General features: G+C 43.8%; 1 protein-coding gene across 1 annotated transcript in view; it reads left to right on the plus strand.

The window, feature by feature from the left end:
* The first annotated feature begins 22 nt into the window (after positions 1–22).
* TEC (tec protein tyrosine kinase) overlaps positions 23–14,231 on the plus strand; it is a 151,242-nt gene continuing 137,033 nt past the window's right edge. The window contains exon 1 of the mRNA XM_040334963.1: positions 23–632. The gene's annotated coding sequence lies outside the window, so the exon portion shown is untranslated. The remainder of the gene's footprint in view (positions 633–14,231) is intronic.

A 14,231-nucleotide genomic window follows, 5' to 3' on the forward strand; every position in this document is an offset into this window, starting at 1 on the left:
GTGATAGCTGAGGAACAACTGAGGGGTGACACCTGAAGAGGGGTGACACTGAGGAGGGACACCGAGGGTGACACCTGAAGAGGGGTGACACCTTAAGAGGGACAACTGAGGGGTGACAGCTGAGGAGCAGTTGAGGAACAATAAGTGAGGGGGGACAACTAAAGACGGGCACTGAGGGGTGACAGCTGAGGAACAACTGAGGGGGTGACACCTGAAGAGGGGTGACACTGAGGAGGGACACCCAGGGTGACAACAGAGGAGTGACAGCTGAGGAGAGACACCAAGGAGAGACAACTGAAGAGTGACAGCAGAGGAGTGACAGCTGAGGAGAGACACCAAGGAGAGACAACTGAAGAGTGACAGCAGAGGAGTGACAGCTGAGGAGAGACACCAAGGAGAGACAACTGAAGAGTGACAGCAGAGGAGTGACAGCTGAGGAGAGACACCAAGGAGAGACAACTGAAGAGTGACAGCAGAGGAGTGACAGCTGAGGAGAGACACCAAGGAGAGACAACTGAAGAGTGACAGCAGAGGAGTGACAGCTGAGGAGAGACACCAAGGAGAGACAACTGAAGAGTGACAACGGAGGAGGACAGCTGTCACCTGCTCCTGACAGCCGGGATCTGACCCAGGTACAGTGATCTCATCACCTGTCATCACAGGAAGTGTTTGCATGTTTTCTGCTGTTTGTAAATCCTGAGAGTCTATTGCAGCCTTTCTCAGCCAGGGTGCCACCTGGGTTTGTCAGGGTCCTAAAGGTGCTGCTCTCCTGATGATGAGTGTCACAGCAGTGGACATATAAGCGGGACACGTTCATGCTCATCCGCTGACATTCGCAATCCCATAGGGATACATGTATGTCCCTTTTTCATCCGAAAACGGATGGATAAAATCGTCCGCACGTCTGATAGGGCCCCAAGACCGGCTCCTGATCACATGACATCAACAATCCATCGCTGGAGGCAAAGTCTGTGAAAACAAAATAAAGGTTTTGGCCTAGATTAGGTTGGGTTTACACTTGTGGTTGGAGGGTGGTAAAAACACATGGTTGAACCACTTTATAAATGGCATGGTAGACAAGCAGTAAATCAAGCTCACCGTTGCTACTGCAGCTTGATACTGGGTTTAGGAGCCAGCGAAGGGCTTTCAGATAAAGCAATTCTAGAGCCACCTGATCACTTTTATGGGGTTCAGAAAGGGCACTCATGCTGGTGGCACCCACGATACCCGTGGTGGTTCCCAAGCTCTCCCATTCCACCATGGAGCCCTGGACCGCAGGAGGAACTCTGGTGTATTGTGACACTTCCAGCTCTCATTCCTCAGCTAGTGTCGTTTTGGATTCAGCTGGATCAGCACAGTTGCATTTGAATAGCTGAGGGCATTGGGGGTCTAAAAGACCTGTCACCTGCCCATGCTATCACATAGGGGGCTTGTTAGTCCATTGTAATAGCACAACGTTTTTTTTTTTAAAGTGTAAAAAAATATTATAAGATAAATAAAAATGATTTTAAAACATTTTAAAGCACCCTGTCACCCCTCCCCCACACACCCCCCATATAAAAAGTACAGCATAGGGCAAACACATGTATGTAAACATCAACTGCGCCACATGTGAGGCATTGTGAGCGCTGAAGTGAGAGAAATCATTCTAGGCACAAAATTCATGGGCAACTCCAAGCTGATGACCTGTAAAGGATATTAAAGTGTTGCCTATTAAGAATGTTGGGCATCATAGTTTTTTGCAATACCACAGATGTGTGCAATTTTAGGAAATGATTGGCATCTCTTTACTGGACACAGCCCCATCTTTTATATTATACCAACAATTTGGTTTAAAACTGTGTTTGCACAGAATTTCATTTTAGTGTATTTTTTCTTGAAAATATGTGTTTGATAAATAACTGCGCAAACATGAAGCCACATAAAAAACGGCAGCTACCACCATTTTATTCTCCAGGGTCTCTGCTTTCAGAAAAGATATATAACTATTGGGGGTTACAGGAAAAAAGTGTAGATGTTAACATGTGTGCAAAAGAATATAACATTTCCCCGGTAGGCAGGTGATTGACGTGGATGTAAACCCCACATATTCCCAGTGAAGTGAACAGCCTTTTACATTTTACTATTTTGTTTTTATCTTCTCACTTTTTTTTTGTTTATGGGGGTGCTGCAGTGCCACTCCTTCATTGAAGCAACTTGAGACTGGGGCACTGACAAGCTGTGGAAACACTGCATCTGTGGAGTGGGGTGAGCTGATAAGAAAAAAAGTAGGATAGTGGAACAGAAATATAACAAGACATTTAATTACTAGAACCAGCCCAAAGATCATTTTTTTTTCACCGCCTACATGTGGCTCTTTGGTATGTGATGTGCGGCCTTCAGATCTCAACAACTGTAAGAGCCGGTTCACACTGGGGCGACTCGTCAGGCGACTCAGCCGCCTGACGAGTCGCGTCCCATTCTATGCAATAGAACCGGTCTAACAGGAGCGACGCAAGTCGCTCCGACTTAGAAAAAGGTTCTTGTAAGACTTCGGGGGCGATTTGCATTGACTTCTATACAGAAGTCATTTTGGTAATCGCCTCTGAAGTCGTGCCGCCGCATTGTGAACCGGCTCTAAGGGGAACATTGATTAGATTGATCTTGCATTGATTAAGCATTGATAGCATTGATCTCTACTTGCCTCATGTAACATGTTCTCAGTTTCTTGTCTTCTGCAGCGTATCCCAGCCAAAAATGTATCCAGCCCACACTCTCTGACCCTCATTTCCTATATTAGGTCTGCAGTCTCTGATACTCCTCTCAAGCATTACATATACAGTATTGAAAATTATGTGAGACCCTTTGGTGATGTCAGGGGCCACATTTGATGCCCCCTTAACTAGAGGTCAACCGATATGGGTTTTTCTCTGGCCGATGCCGATATTTCAAAATTGCGGCGGCCGATATACGATGCCGATTTTTTTGGGCCGATTTAAAAAAAAAATCCCCTTTATCTCATAAAATTTAACAGTTGGACCTAGGGCTGCAACTAACGATTATTTTCATAATCGATTAGTTGGCCGATTATTGTTTTGATTAATCGATTAATCGGATAATAGCCTTAAAAAAATAAAAATTAGCATTTTTTTTTTGGGCCTATTTGTTGTTGGGCAGATTACAAAACACAAATTGCCGCAAAAACACATTACATGCTTTTCTGCAGCTTCTCCATTGAAGTATATTTAACCCAAAAAAACAAAATAGCACCGTTTTGCGTTAAAAAGTCTCCGCCCCTTTCCAAATACACAGCAGCTGAAAAAAAATCATGGATGTGAACATGTCCCATCGGAAAACATGTAAATGAACTGTAGTGTGTTTCTGCAAAAAGCACCAAACAGAGGTGTGACCCCAGGCCTGAGATGTTTAGTAACATAATGGGGTTAAAAAAACAAAAATATAGTACAAAAAGAGAAAATAATCGCTACTGTAAGGGGTTCATTTTTTTTACTGTGGGACAGTGAAAGTAATATTTACAGTAGCGATTTGCTTTTTTGTACTATAAAGGGCTAATTTTAGTTTTTTTTAACCCCCATTATGTTACTGGCCGATTAATCGATTATGAAAATTGTAATCGATTAATTTCATAATCGATTAGTTGTTTTGGCCCTAGTTGGACCCCTTTCACACTGGGGTTTTTTTCTGGCGCATTTGGGTTAAAAATAGTACCTGTAAAGTGCCTGCAAAACGGCTCCCCTGCAGTCTCAATGTTTAACATCCTGCCAGAGGCGGTGCACTGGCAGGACGTTAAAAAAAATGCCTGCAAGCAACATCTTTGGAGCGGTGTATACCGCTCCTCCACCACTCCTGCCCATTAAAATGAAATGGGCACTGCTGCCGAAGCACCAGCAAAGCGCTTCTGCAGCGGTGCTACGCGGGCGCATTTAACCTCTTCATCGGATGCTAGCTGGGTTCTAAGCTCCCCGCTAGCAGTCGAATAGCGCCGCTAAAATGCTGGTAAAGTGCCGCGAAAACGCCTGCCCGCTCCAGTGTGAAAGCAGTGGAGTTCCGCTGAAAAAAAAATATTAAAAGTCAGCAGCTACAAATACTGTCGGCAGGCAAAGCCGATTTCTCCCTCGGCTCTTGGGTGCTGCCCGGCCATCTTTGGTAAGGGAATCAGGAAGCAGGCAAGAAAAACAGGTAATCAAAACCTTTGGACGAAGAAAAAAAAAACAGGCTAACTTTACTGTTTTTTTTAAAATTCATTAAAGTGTATTTTTTCCCCAAAAATTGCGTTTGAAAGACTGCTGCACAAATACTGTGTGATATAAAATATTGCAACAACCGCTATTTTATTTCTTTGGGTCTCTGCTAAAAAAAAATATATAATGTTTGGGGGATTTTTAGTTGTAAGCAACAAGTGTCAGAAAAGATTTAGGCCCGGATTCAGAAAGCTTTTACGCTGGCGTATCTATTAATATTAAGTTTAAAGATGCACCATCGTATCTCTGCGCGGTATTCTTGAAGCTAGATACGCCTGAAATCTGGCTTCAGCCGACCGACATAAGTCTTAGTACGCCGTCGTATCTTGGGTGCATATTTACGCTGGCCGCTAGGGGCGCTTCCGTTGATTTACGCATCGAATATGCAAATTACCTAGATACGCCGATTCACAAACGTTGTTCCGTCCGGCGCATCTATATACGCCGTTTACGTAGGGCGTCGGTCCGGCGTAACTTTACCCCTCATAAAGCAGGGGTAAGTCATGTTAAGGTATGGACGTCGGAAACGTACGAACAGCGTCGTATTTTGATCCGACGTATCTTGGGGAGTATTTGCATGCGCCGTTCGATCGCCTATTCATTTGCATGGGGTCACGGCTCATTTCAATACAACACGCCTACTGCCTGGATCATTTGAATTACGCGGGCTTACGCCTGCCCATATACGCTACGCTGCCGTAACTTCGGGCGCAACTTCTTTCTGAATACACTACTCGCCTGACTAAGTTACAGCGGCGTAGCGCATATGAGATGCGCTACGCCCGCCTAAAGATTTGCGATTCTTTCTGAATCCGGGCCTTAGTCTTTAAATGGTTAAACTGTTCAGTTCATTGATAAGTAGAAACATTGTATTATTTTCTCACACTTGGCAGGCTGCCCAGAGACAAGTTGCTCCACGGGAAACTTTAGGCAAGTTGCATTGACTTCTATGATACAAAAGTTATTTGCAAGTCGCGCTGAAGAAAATCGGCTTTTTTTAAAAACAATCGGCCGATGCCGATTAATTGAGAAGTGATAAAAATCGGCCGATATATTGGTCGACCTCTAGGTGGCTTTACGATGCCGGGAGGACGTCATATGACGTCCTCGGGCCTGCCGCGTCACTCAGGTGGCGATGCGTGTGCCTGGCGGCCGCGATGTCCGCCAGGTACCCGCTATCGGCAGTTACAGAGCCCAGGGACGTGTCCACAGTAATATCGCAGTCTTGGCAAAAATCGCAGATCGCCACCATTAGTAGTAAAAAAAGAATTAAAAAAATTTCATAGTTCTATCCCCTATTTTGTAGGCGCTATAACTTTTGTGCAAACCAATCACTATACGCCTTTTTACGATTTTTTTTTTACCAAAAATATGTAGAAGAATACGTATCGGCCTAAACTGAGAAAAAAATGCGCAAAAAAAAAAAAAAAACGCAGAGATGATCAAATACCACCAAAAGAAAGCTCTATTTGTGGGAAAAAAAGGACATCAATTTTGTTTGGGAGCCACGTCGCACGACCGCGCAATTGTTAGTTAAAGCGACGCAGTGCTGAAAGCTGAAATTTTGCCAGGGCAGGAAGGGGGTATATGTGCCCAGTAAGCAAGTGGTTAAGGAAATAAGCCAGGGTTTGACAAATTTGCTTGGAATCTAGGAGCCAGCTAAAAAAGTTAGGAGCCAGAAAACGCGCCCTTTCCCGACGAGCTCGCGTGCAGAAGCGATCACAAACGTGAGTAGCGCCCGCATATGTAAACGGTATTCAAACCACACATGTGAGGTATCACCACGTTTGTTAGAGCGAGAGCAATAATTCTAGTCCTAGACCTCCTCTGCAACTCAAAACATACAACCTGTAGAATTTTTTAAACGTCGCCTATGGAGATTTTAAAGGGTAAAAGTTTGTCGGCATTCCACGAGCGGACGCAATTTTGAAGTGTGACATGTTGGGTATCTATTTACTCGGCGTAACATTATCTTTCACAATATAAAAAAAAATGGGGATAACTTTACTGTTGTCTTATTTTGTAATTAAAAAAAGTGTATTTTTTACCCCAAAAAGTGCACTTGAAAGACCGCTGCGCAAATACGGTGTGACAGAAAGTATTGCAATGATCGCCATTTTATTCTCTAGGGTGTTAGAATAAAAAATATATATAATGTTTGGGGGTTCTAATTAGAGGGAAGGAGATGGCAGTGAAAAGATTAGGGGGCAGATCCTCAAAGAAATTACGCCGGCGTATCTGTTGATACGCCGCGTAATTTCAAATTTTGCGCGTCGTATCTTTGTTTTGGTATCCACCAAACAAGATACGACGGCATCTGTGTTGGATCCAACAGGCGTACGCCTTAGTACGCCGTCAGATCTAAGATGCAATTTTCCGGCGGCCGCTGGGTGGCGTTCATGTCGTAATCCGCGTTGAGTATGCAAATTAGCTTTTTCCGACGATCCACGAACGTACAAGCGGCCGTCGCATTCTTTTACGTCGTTTCCGTTCGGCTTTTTCCGGCGTATAGTTAAAGCTGCTATCTGGTGGCATACTCAATGTTAAGTATGGTTCCCGCGTATAATTTTAAAAATTTTACGTCGTTTGCGTAAGTCGTCCGTGAATGGGGCTGGACGCCATTTACGTTCACAACGAAAACAATGACGTCCTTGCGATGTCATTTGGAGCAATGCACCCTGGGAGTTTTGACGGACGGGCATGCGCAGTTCGTTCGGAGCGGGGACGCGCTTCATTTAAATGAAACACGCCCCCTACTCGCCGCATTTGAATTCCGCGCCCTTACGCTGCGAGAAATACACTACGCCGCCGTAACTTGCGGCGCAAATTCTTCCTGGTCACAGAAGGAAGCTTGGGACTTCACAAGGCCGCAAAGCCGCAGCCTCAATTACCGGCCATCGCGGGCCCGCCGCGATCACGTGGTGGGGGGCGCACGGAGACACAGGATCCTGTGCCTCCGTGCGCCCCCACCTTCCCCACTATCTGAAAAGTGTGCCGTGCATTTGTATTCAGCCCCCTCTACTCTGATACCCCTACAATATAGTGGAACCAATTGCCTTCAAAAGTCACCTAATTAGTAAATAGAGTCTACCTATGTATAATTTTATCTCAGTATAAATACAGCTGTTCTGTGAAGCCCTCAGAGGTTTGTTAGAGAATCTTAGTAAACAAGCAGCATCATGAAGGCCAAGGAACACACCACACAGGTCAGGGATAAAGTTGTGGAGAAGTTTAAAGCAGGGTTAGGTTATAAAAAAAATCCCAAGCTTTGAACATTTCACGCAGCACTGTTCACAATCCATCATCTGAAAATGGAAAGAGTATGGCACAACTGCAAACCTACCAAGACACGGCCGTCCACCTAAACTGACCAGCTGGGCAAGGAGAGCATTCATCAGAGAAGCAGCAAAGAGGTAACTCTGGAGGAGCTGCAGAATTTTTTTTTTTTTTTAAAAACCATTTATCATTTCCTTCCCCTTCACAAGTATGTGGCTCTTTGTGTTGGTCTATAACATAAAATCCCAATAAAATACATTTACGTTTTTTGTTGTAATATGACAAAATGTGGAAAATTTGAAGTGGTGTGAATACTTTTTCAAGGCACTGTATATATGTCATGTTTATGACTAATCTGATGTCACTTCCTGATCCTGTACTCTGTGGTGATGAGTTAGCAATGACTAAATCTTTTCATTAAGTTGCATTGCTGCCCTTCCTGCCCATGTTTGTTCATCAGGGAAGCAGAACACATAAAGGCTTCACTCTCACAGGGGTTTGTTTCAGCTTTTTACATCAGGGGGACAAGAACCTCTTTCACACAACCCTAGGCTGGGGTTTGGGGGGGCTGCAGACAGGGGGCTTTACGGAATGTGGAAAGCCCCTTTAACCACTTAAAGCGGAGGTTCACCCTAAAAACAAGTATATACCATTCAATCCAGCATACTGCCGGCATGTACAGTATGCTGTTTTTTTTTTCCGGTTTACATACCGTAGTATAGGTATTTAATATCCACGCTAAATGGACAGAAACTGGCTGCTGTTATAGCATCTACAAAATTGGGGATAGTTTTATGGCATTTTTATTATAGCGGGGGTTCACCCAAAAAAAAAGATTTTTAAAATTAGATCTAGCATACTAATGATACTAAGGACATTTATTTTTGGGAGGTAATTTTTTTTTCTCCGTACATACCTTTATATCCTGATTTTGTCCAGGGCTTCCAGGTTCCGATGACTGCGGGACTGGGCGTTCCTATCCTTCGGTTCGATGATTGACGGCTTGCGAAACAGGTCCCCTGTTGCACAACGCGCATTAACAGATTTCCGGAAATAGCCGAGCTGCGAGTCGGCACTATACGGCACCTGCGCAGTCATCTCTACACGGCGGGCGCAGGCGCCGTATAGTGCCGGCTCGCAGCTCGGCTATCTCCGGGAATCTGGTGACGCGCGTTGTGCGACAGGGGACCTGTTTCACAAGCCGCCAATCATCGAACCGAAGGATAGAAACGCCCAGTCCGGCAGTCATCGGAACCCTGAGGCTGGGATAGGAACGCCCAGTCCGGAGTCATCAGAACGCGGAAGCCCTGGACAAAATCAGAATATAAAGGTATGTACAGAGAAAAAAAAAAAAAATGACCTGTCAAAAGTAAATGTACTTAGTATGCTGGCTCTAATGTTAAAAATTTGTTTTTAGGGTGAACCTCCACTTTTTATTAATTTATTTTTTTACTAGTAAAGGCAGCGATCAGTAATTTTTTTTTTTTATTGTGACTGCGACATTATGGCGGGCACATCAGAAACGTGGATTTTAGGGTGAACCTCCGCTTTAAGCCTCATACACACTATTGGATCTTCCGCCGACAAAGCGTAGGACTACGAAACGACGTGGTTTTTCAGCTCTTTAGCGCCACCCTTTGGGCAACTTCTAGTAATGTTGTGTTATGGTGAGCATTGCTTCCGAGCATGCGTGTTTGTACTTTTGTGTGACGGACATGTGTACACACAATTGGGTAATCCGACAACACACAATTGTTGGCGGACAATTTTAAAGCACGCTATCCTACATTTGTCCGCTGAAAATCAGAAAACAATTGTCCGATGGAGCGTACAAACGGTCGGATTTTCCGACAAAGCCCTGCCATCACACATTTGTTGTCTGAAAATGCGATCGTGCGTATGAGGCTTTACAGGAGAATGATTGACAGGCTATTTCTGTCTGTTCTCATTCCTTCCATTGTTTTGTTTTCACCTTTTCTTGGACCTTTACTGATATCAGATGTTCAGTGAACAATACAAATCCGTTCACGTTCTTATTATTGTACCAACGACGTTGACAGTGTATACAGTATATATCTCACCTGCTACATCCTCTTCCTATTCATGGTTAAAAAATCTAAATATAGAACATCAAGAAGTTTCAGTTTTGATAATGACACCATGGTTGTCACTGAGTATCTGAACTCTCACACAGCTCTCTCCAAAGTTAATTGAAATTCATGTCAATAGCAAAGTAAATTCATATCAAAAACTCAATATCTCAAAATATCAATCATACTGTATATTTTCAGGGTTCATTCAGGACAAGCACCCTTAGGGCTCATTCAGATGGGTGATTAAGCCCGTTCTCTGCTCAGAGCCGCTGGCAGATGCAGGTGTATCCCCCCCGGAGCTGCATGCAGGCAGCCCATAGAAATGAATGCACACGCAGTGTCGGCACAAACACAATCTCATGTCTAAAGGCCCGTACACACGATCAGATTTTCAGACGGGAATTGTGCGATGACAGGCTGTTGTCAGAAAATCCGACCGTTTGTACGCTCCATCGGACAATTGTTGACGGATTTTCAGTGGACAAATGTTGGATAGCATGCTTTTAAATTGTCCGCCAACAAATGTGTGTTGTCGGATTATCCGATCGTGTGTACTGAAGTCCTTTGGACAAAACTCCAAAGTACAAACACGCATGCTCAGAAGCAATGCTAACCATAAAACAACATTAGCAGAAGTTGCCCAAAGGGTGGCGCTAAAGAGCTGAAAAAACACATCGTTTTGTGTTTGTTGGCCAACAGTTATTTACCGTTTGTATGCAAGACAAGTTCACGGTAAACGCCCTTCAGACAAAAGTCCTACACTTTGTCCGCGGAAAATCCAATTGTGTGTATCAGACTTTAGTTTGATATGTGGGAAGGAGCAGGTGTACAGATCCAGATGCTGAGGTTCTGCGGTTCTTCTGAGTCACAATTTAACCACTTAAGGACCCCTTCACGTCGATATACATCAGCAGAATGGCACGGCTGGGCACAATCACGTACCTATACGTCGCCTTTAAGAGCCCAGCTGTGGGTCCGTGACCGCGCCTGGGCGACCCGCGGACCCGATCGCCGCCAGTGTCCTGCAATCGGGTCACAGAGAGGAAGAACGGGGATAGGTAAGTGTAAACAAACCTCCCCTGTTCTTCCTAGTGTGGCTGTCACTGATCGTCTGTTCCCTGTGTTAGGGAACGACGATCAGTAATGTCACACGCACAGCTACGCCCCCCCACAGTAAGAACACTCCCTTAGGGCACACAGCGCCCCCTCCTGGTTAAGCCCTTCACTGCCAGTGTCATTTTCACAGTTATCAGTGCATTTTTTAGCACTTTTCGCTGTGAAAATGACAATGGTCCCAAAAATGTATCAAAAGTGTCCGATGTGTCCGCCATAATGTCACAGTCACGATAAAAATAGCTGATTGCCGCCATTACTAGTAAAAAAAAAAAAATATTAATAAAAATGCCATAAATCTATCCCCTATTTTGTAAACGCTATAACTTTTGCGCAAACCAATCAATATACTCTTATTGTGATTTTTTGGGGGATATTTATTATAGCAAAAAGTAAAAAATATTTTTTTCAAAATTGTCGCTCTATTTTTGTTTATAGCGCAAAAAATAAAAAACGCAGAAGTGATCAAATACCACCAAAAGAAAGATTTATTTGTGGGAAAAAAAGGACGTCAATTTTGTTTGGGAGCCACGTCGCAATTGTCAGTAAAGCGACGCAGTGCCGAATCGCAAATAGAGGCCTGGTCCTTTACCTGCATAATGGTCCGGGGCTTAAGTGGTTAAAAACAGTGTGCCTGTGCATGGCTCTGCCCACACAGCCACATCATTTATTCACAGAGTTCTATGAGTAAATGAACTACAAGTCCTTTCTGCCACCAAGGCCACGGCCGGCGCTAGGCATAGGCAAGTCAGGCGGCTGCCTAGAGCGCCAGGGTTGGGGAGGCGGCAAAATCCGGATCCCCATGCTCCAAATTAACCCGCAAAAAGCCAATGCTTTCGACGTGAACGTAAATTACGCCCAGCCCTATTCGCGAACGACTTACGCAAACTACGTAATCAACGGAAAATTCGACACTGGCCCGACGTCCATACTTAACATAGGATACGCCTTATATAGCAGGGGTAACTTTACGCCGGAAAAAGCCAAACGTAAACAACGTAAAAAAAATGCCCTGGGCGGCGTATCTACCTAATTTGCATATTCCTCGCTTAAATCTACGGAAGCGCCATCTAGCGTAAATATGCAGCCTAAGATACGACGGTGTAAGAGACTTACGCCGGTCGGATCTTAGGGAAATCTATGCGTAACTGATTCTACGAATCAGGCGCATAGATACGACCCCGCACACTCAGAGTTAGGACGGCGTATCCGGAGATACGCTGTCGTAACTCCTATCTGAATCCGGGCCTGTCTGGTTTTCTTTAGCCTGTATCACATTTACTCAGGGCCTATTTACACTTGTCAGTTTTTGTGCAGAGCAGTAACACTTGGGTTACAGTACGTGTTTGTATGTTGTGTGCCATTCATTTTTAATGGTGCGCAAGTGCACTAAGGCAATGCACCTCCTAAACACATGCTTCAAAAAGCACTGCAATGCATAGTAACAGAATAGTAGTGAGCCTTGTCAGAAAAATGCTGCATATCCATGTTTTGCTTGCCCTGCACATTATTTATTTGAATGAGGTGCCTTAACCACTACATTACCGAGCCTATTTCTGAGATTTGGTGTTTACGCGGTAAAAACTGTTTTTTTTTTGCTCGAAAATTACTTAGAACCCACAAAAATTATATATATATTTTTTCTAACACCCTAGAGAATAAAATGCTGGTTGTTGCAATACTTTCTGTATTTGCGCAGCGGTCGCAGCGGTCTTACAAGCACTTTTTAATAAAAAAGTCAGCCCATTTTTTTTTTATATTGTGAAAGATAATGTTAAGCCGAGTAAATTGATACCCAAAATGTCACGCTTCAAAATTGCGCCCGCTCGTGGAATGTCAACAAACGTTTACCCTTTAAAATCTCCATAGGCGACGTTTAAAAAATTCTACAGGTTGCATGTTTTGAGTTACAGAGGAGGTCTAGGGCTAGAATTATTGCTCTCGCTCTACCAATCACTGTTCTTTAAAAAATGGTGTCACTTTTATTCCTATTACAAGGAATGTAAACATCCCTTTTAATAGAAAAAAAGAATGAAAGGTCCTCTTAAATATGAGATCTGGGGTCCAAAAGACCTCAGATCTCATATTTGCACTAAAATGCAAAAAAAAAAAAAAAAAAAAATGTTGTCATTTGAAAAAAATAAATAATAAAATGTCCCTTTAAGAGCTATGGGCTGAAGTGACGTTTTGACGTCGCTTCCGTGTGTAATGACTTGGAGACGGATGGGGGCCATCTTCCCCTCACTCGTCTCCATGTCAGGCTAGGGACAGGTCCGGATCGCCTCCTCCGTTACCAATGGACACGGTAAGCGGCGGAGAGCACCGAAGCTCAACGGGAGGGCGGGCCCTCTCTCCCGCCGCCAATAAAAGTGATCTTGCGGCGAATCCACCACAGATACCACTTTTATCTGAAAGAGAACCTCTTGAAGGCTCTTGAAGGGGATACCGGGGTTATGGTAGCTAGCTGCTACCATAACAACGGTATTCCTCATTAAAGACAGGACGTTTATAGTCATACGGCAGGACGGACGTGGTTAACCATAGGTGTGCAGCCTATTGCATTAGGATGTGCACCCCAAAGCTCAAACACATGTGCATGTGTGTATGTATGCATGTATAATTATATACATGAACTCTAGAGGAAAAGAGATTTCACCTCCAAATACGGAAAGGTTTTTTCACAGTAAGAGCTGTGAAAATGTGGAACAGACTCCCTCCAGAGGTGGTTCTGGCCAGCTCAGTAGATTGCTTTAAGAAAGGCCTGGATTCTTTCCTAAATGTACAGAATATAACTGAGTACTAAGATTTGTAGGTAAAGTTGATCCAGGGTAAATCCGATTGCCTCTCGGGGGATCAGGAAGGAATTTTTTCCCCTGCTGTAGCAAATTGGATCATGCTCTGCTGGGTTTTTTTTGCCTTCCTCTGGATCAACTGTGGGTATGGAGTTGGGTGTATAGGATGGTACTGTGTTTTTTATTTTGTTTTTTTATTTTTTGTGGTTGAACTGGATGGACTTGTGTCTTTTTTCAACCTAACTAACTATGTAACACTGGATGCTAAAAAAAGCTATAAAAACGCCAGTAGCTTTGCAGGGAGCCTTTCAAGTTTATTTTAAGTTTTTGCAATAACGTTTATTAGCGTTTTTTAGGGTTTTTAGTGTTAGCGTTTCTTTTTTCAATGGATTAAAAACCGCTGGCGAGCTGCGTTTTTGAGGGTTTTTCTGCGTTTTGCGTTTTTGCCAAAAAAACTGCACTTCAAACGTGATTTTCGGGCGTTCAGAAAAAAGCCCATAAACTCCACTGCTCATTAAAGCTGTAAAACGTCCATGTGTGCACATAAAAAAAAACGCCCAAACTCCAATAAACTGCATGGAGCCTTATGAAAAAAAAAATGTTTTAAATGTATTAAAACATGGACGGTATTAGTAGGGCAGTGGACAGTGTCAGTAGTTTTTTATTTATTTTTTTGGGAGCCCCCATTGTGGGGCTTTGGTGAAATATCACAAGGG

The sequence above is a fragment of the Rana temporaria genome, chromosome 1 (genome assembly GCF_905171775.1).
Source record: "Rana temporaria chromosome 1, aRanTem1.1, whole genome shotgun sequence".
NCBI classification, from domain to species: Eukaryota; Metazoa; Chordata; class Amphibia; order Anura; family Ranidae; genus Rana; species Rana temporaria.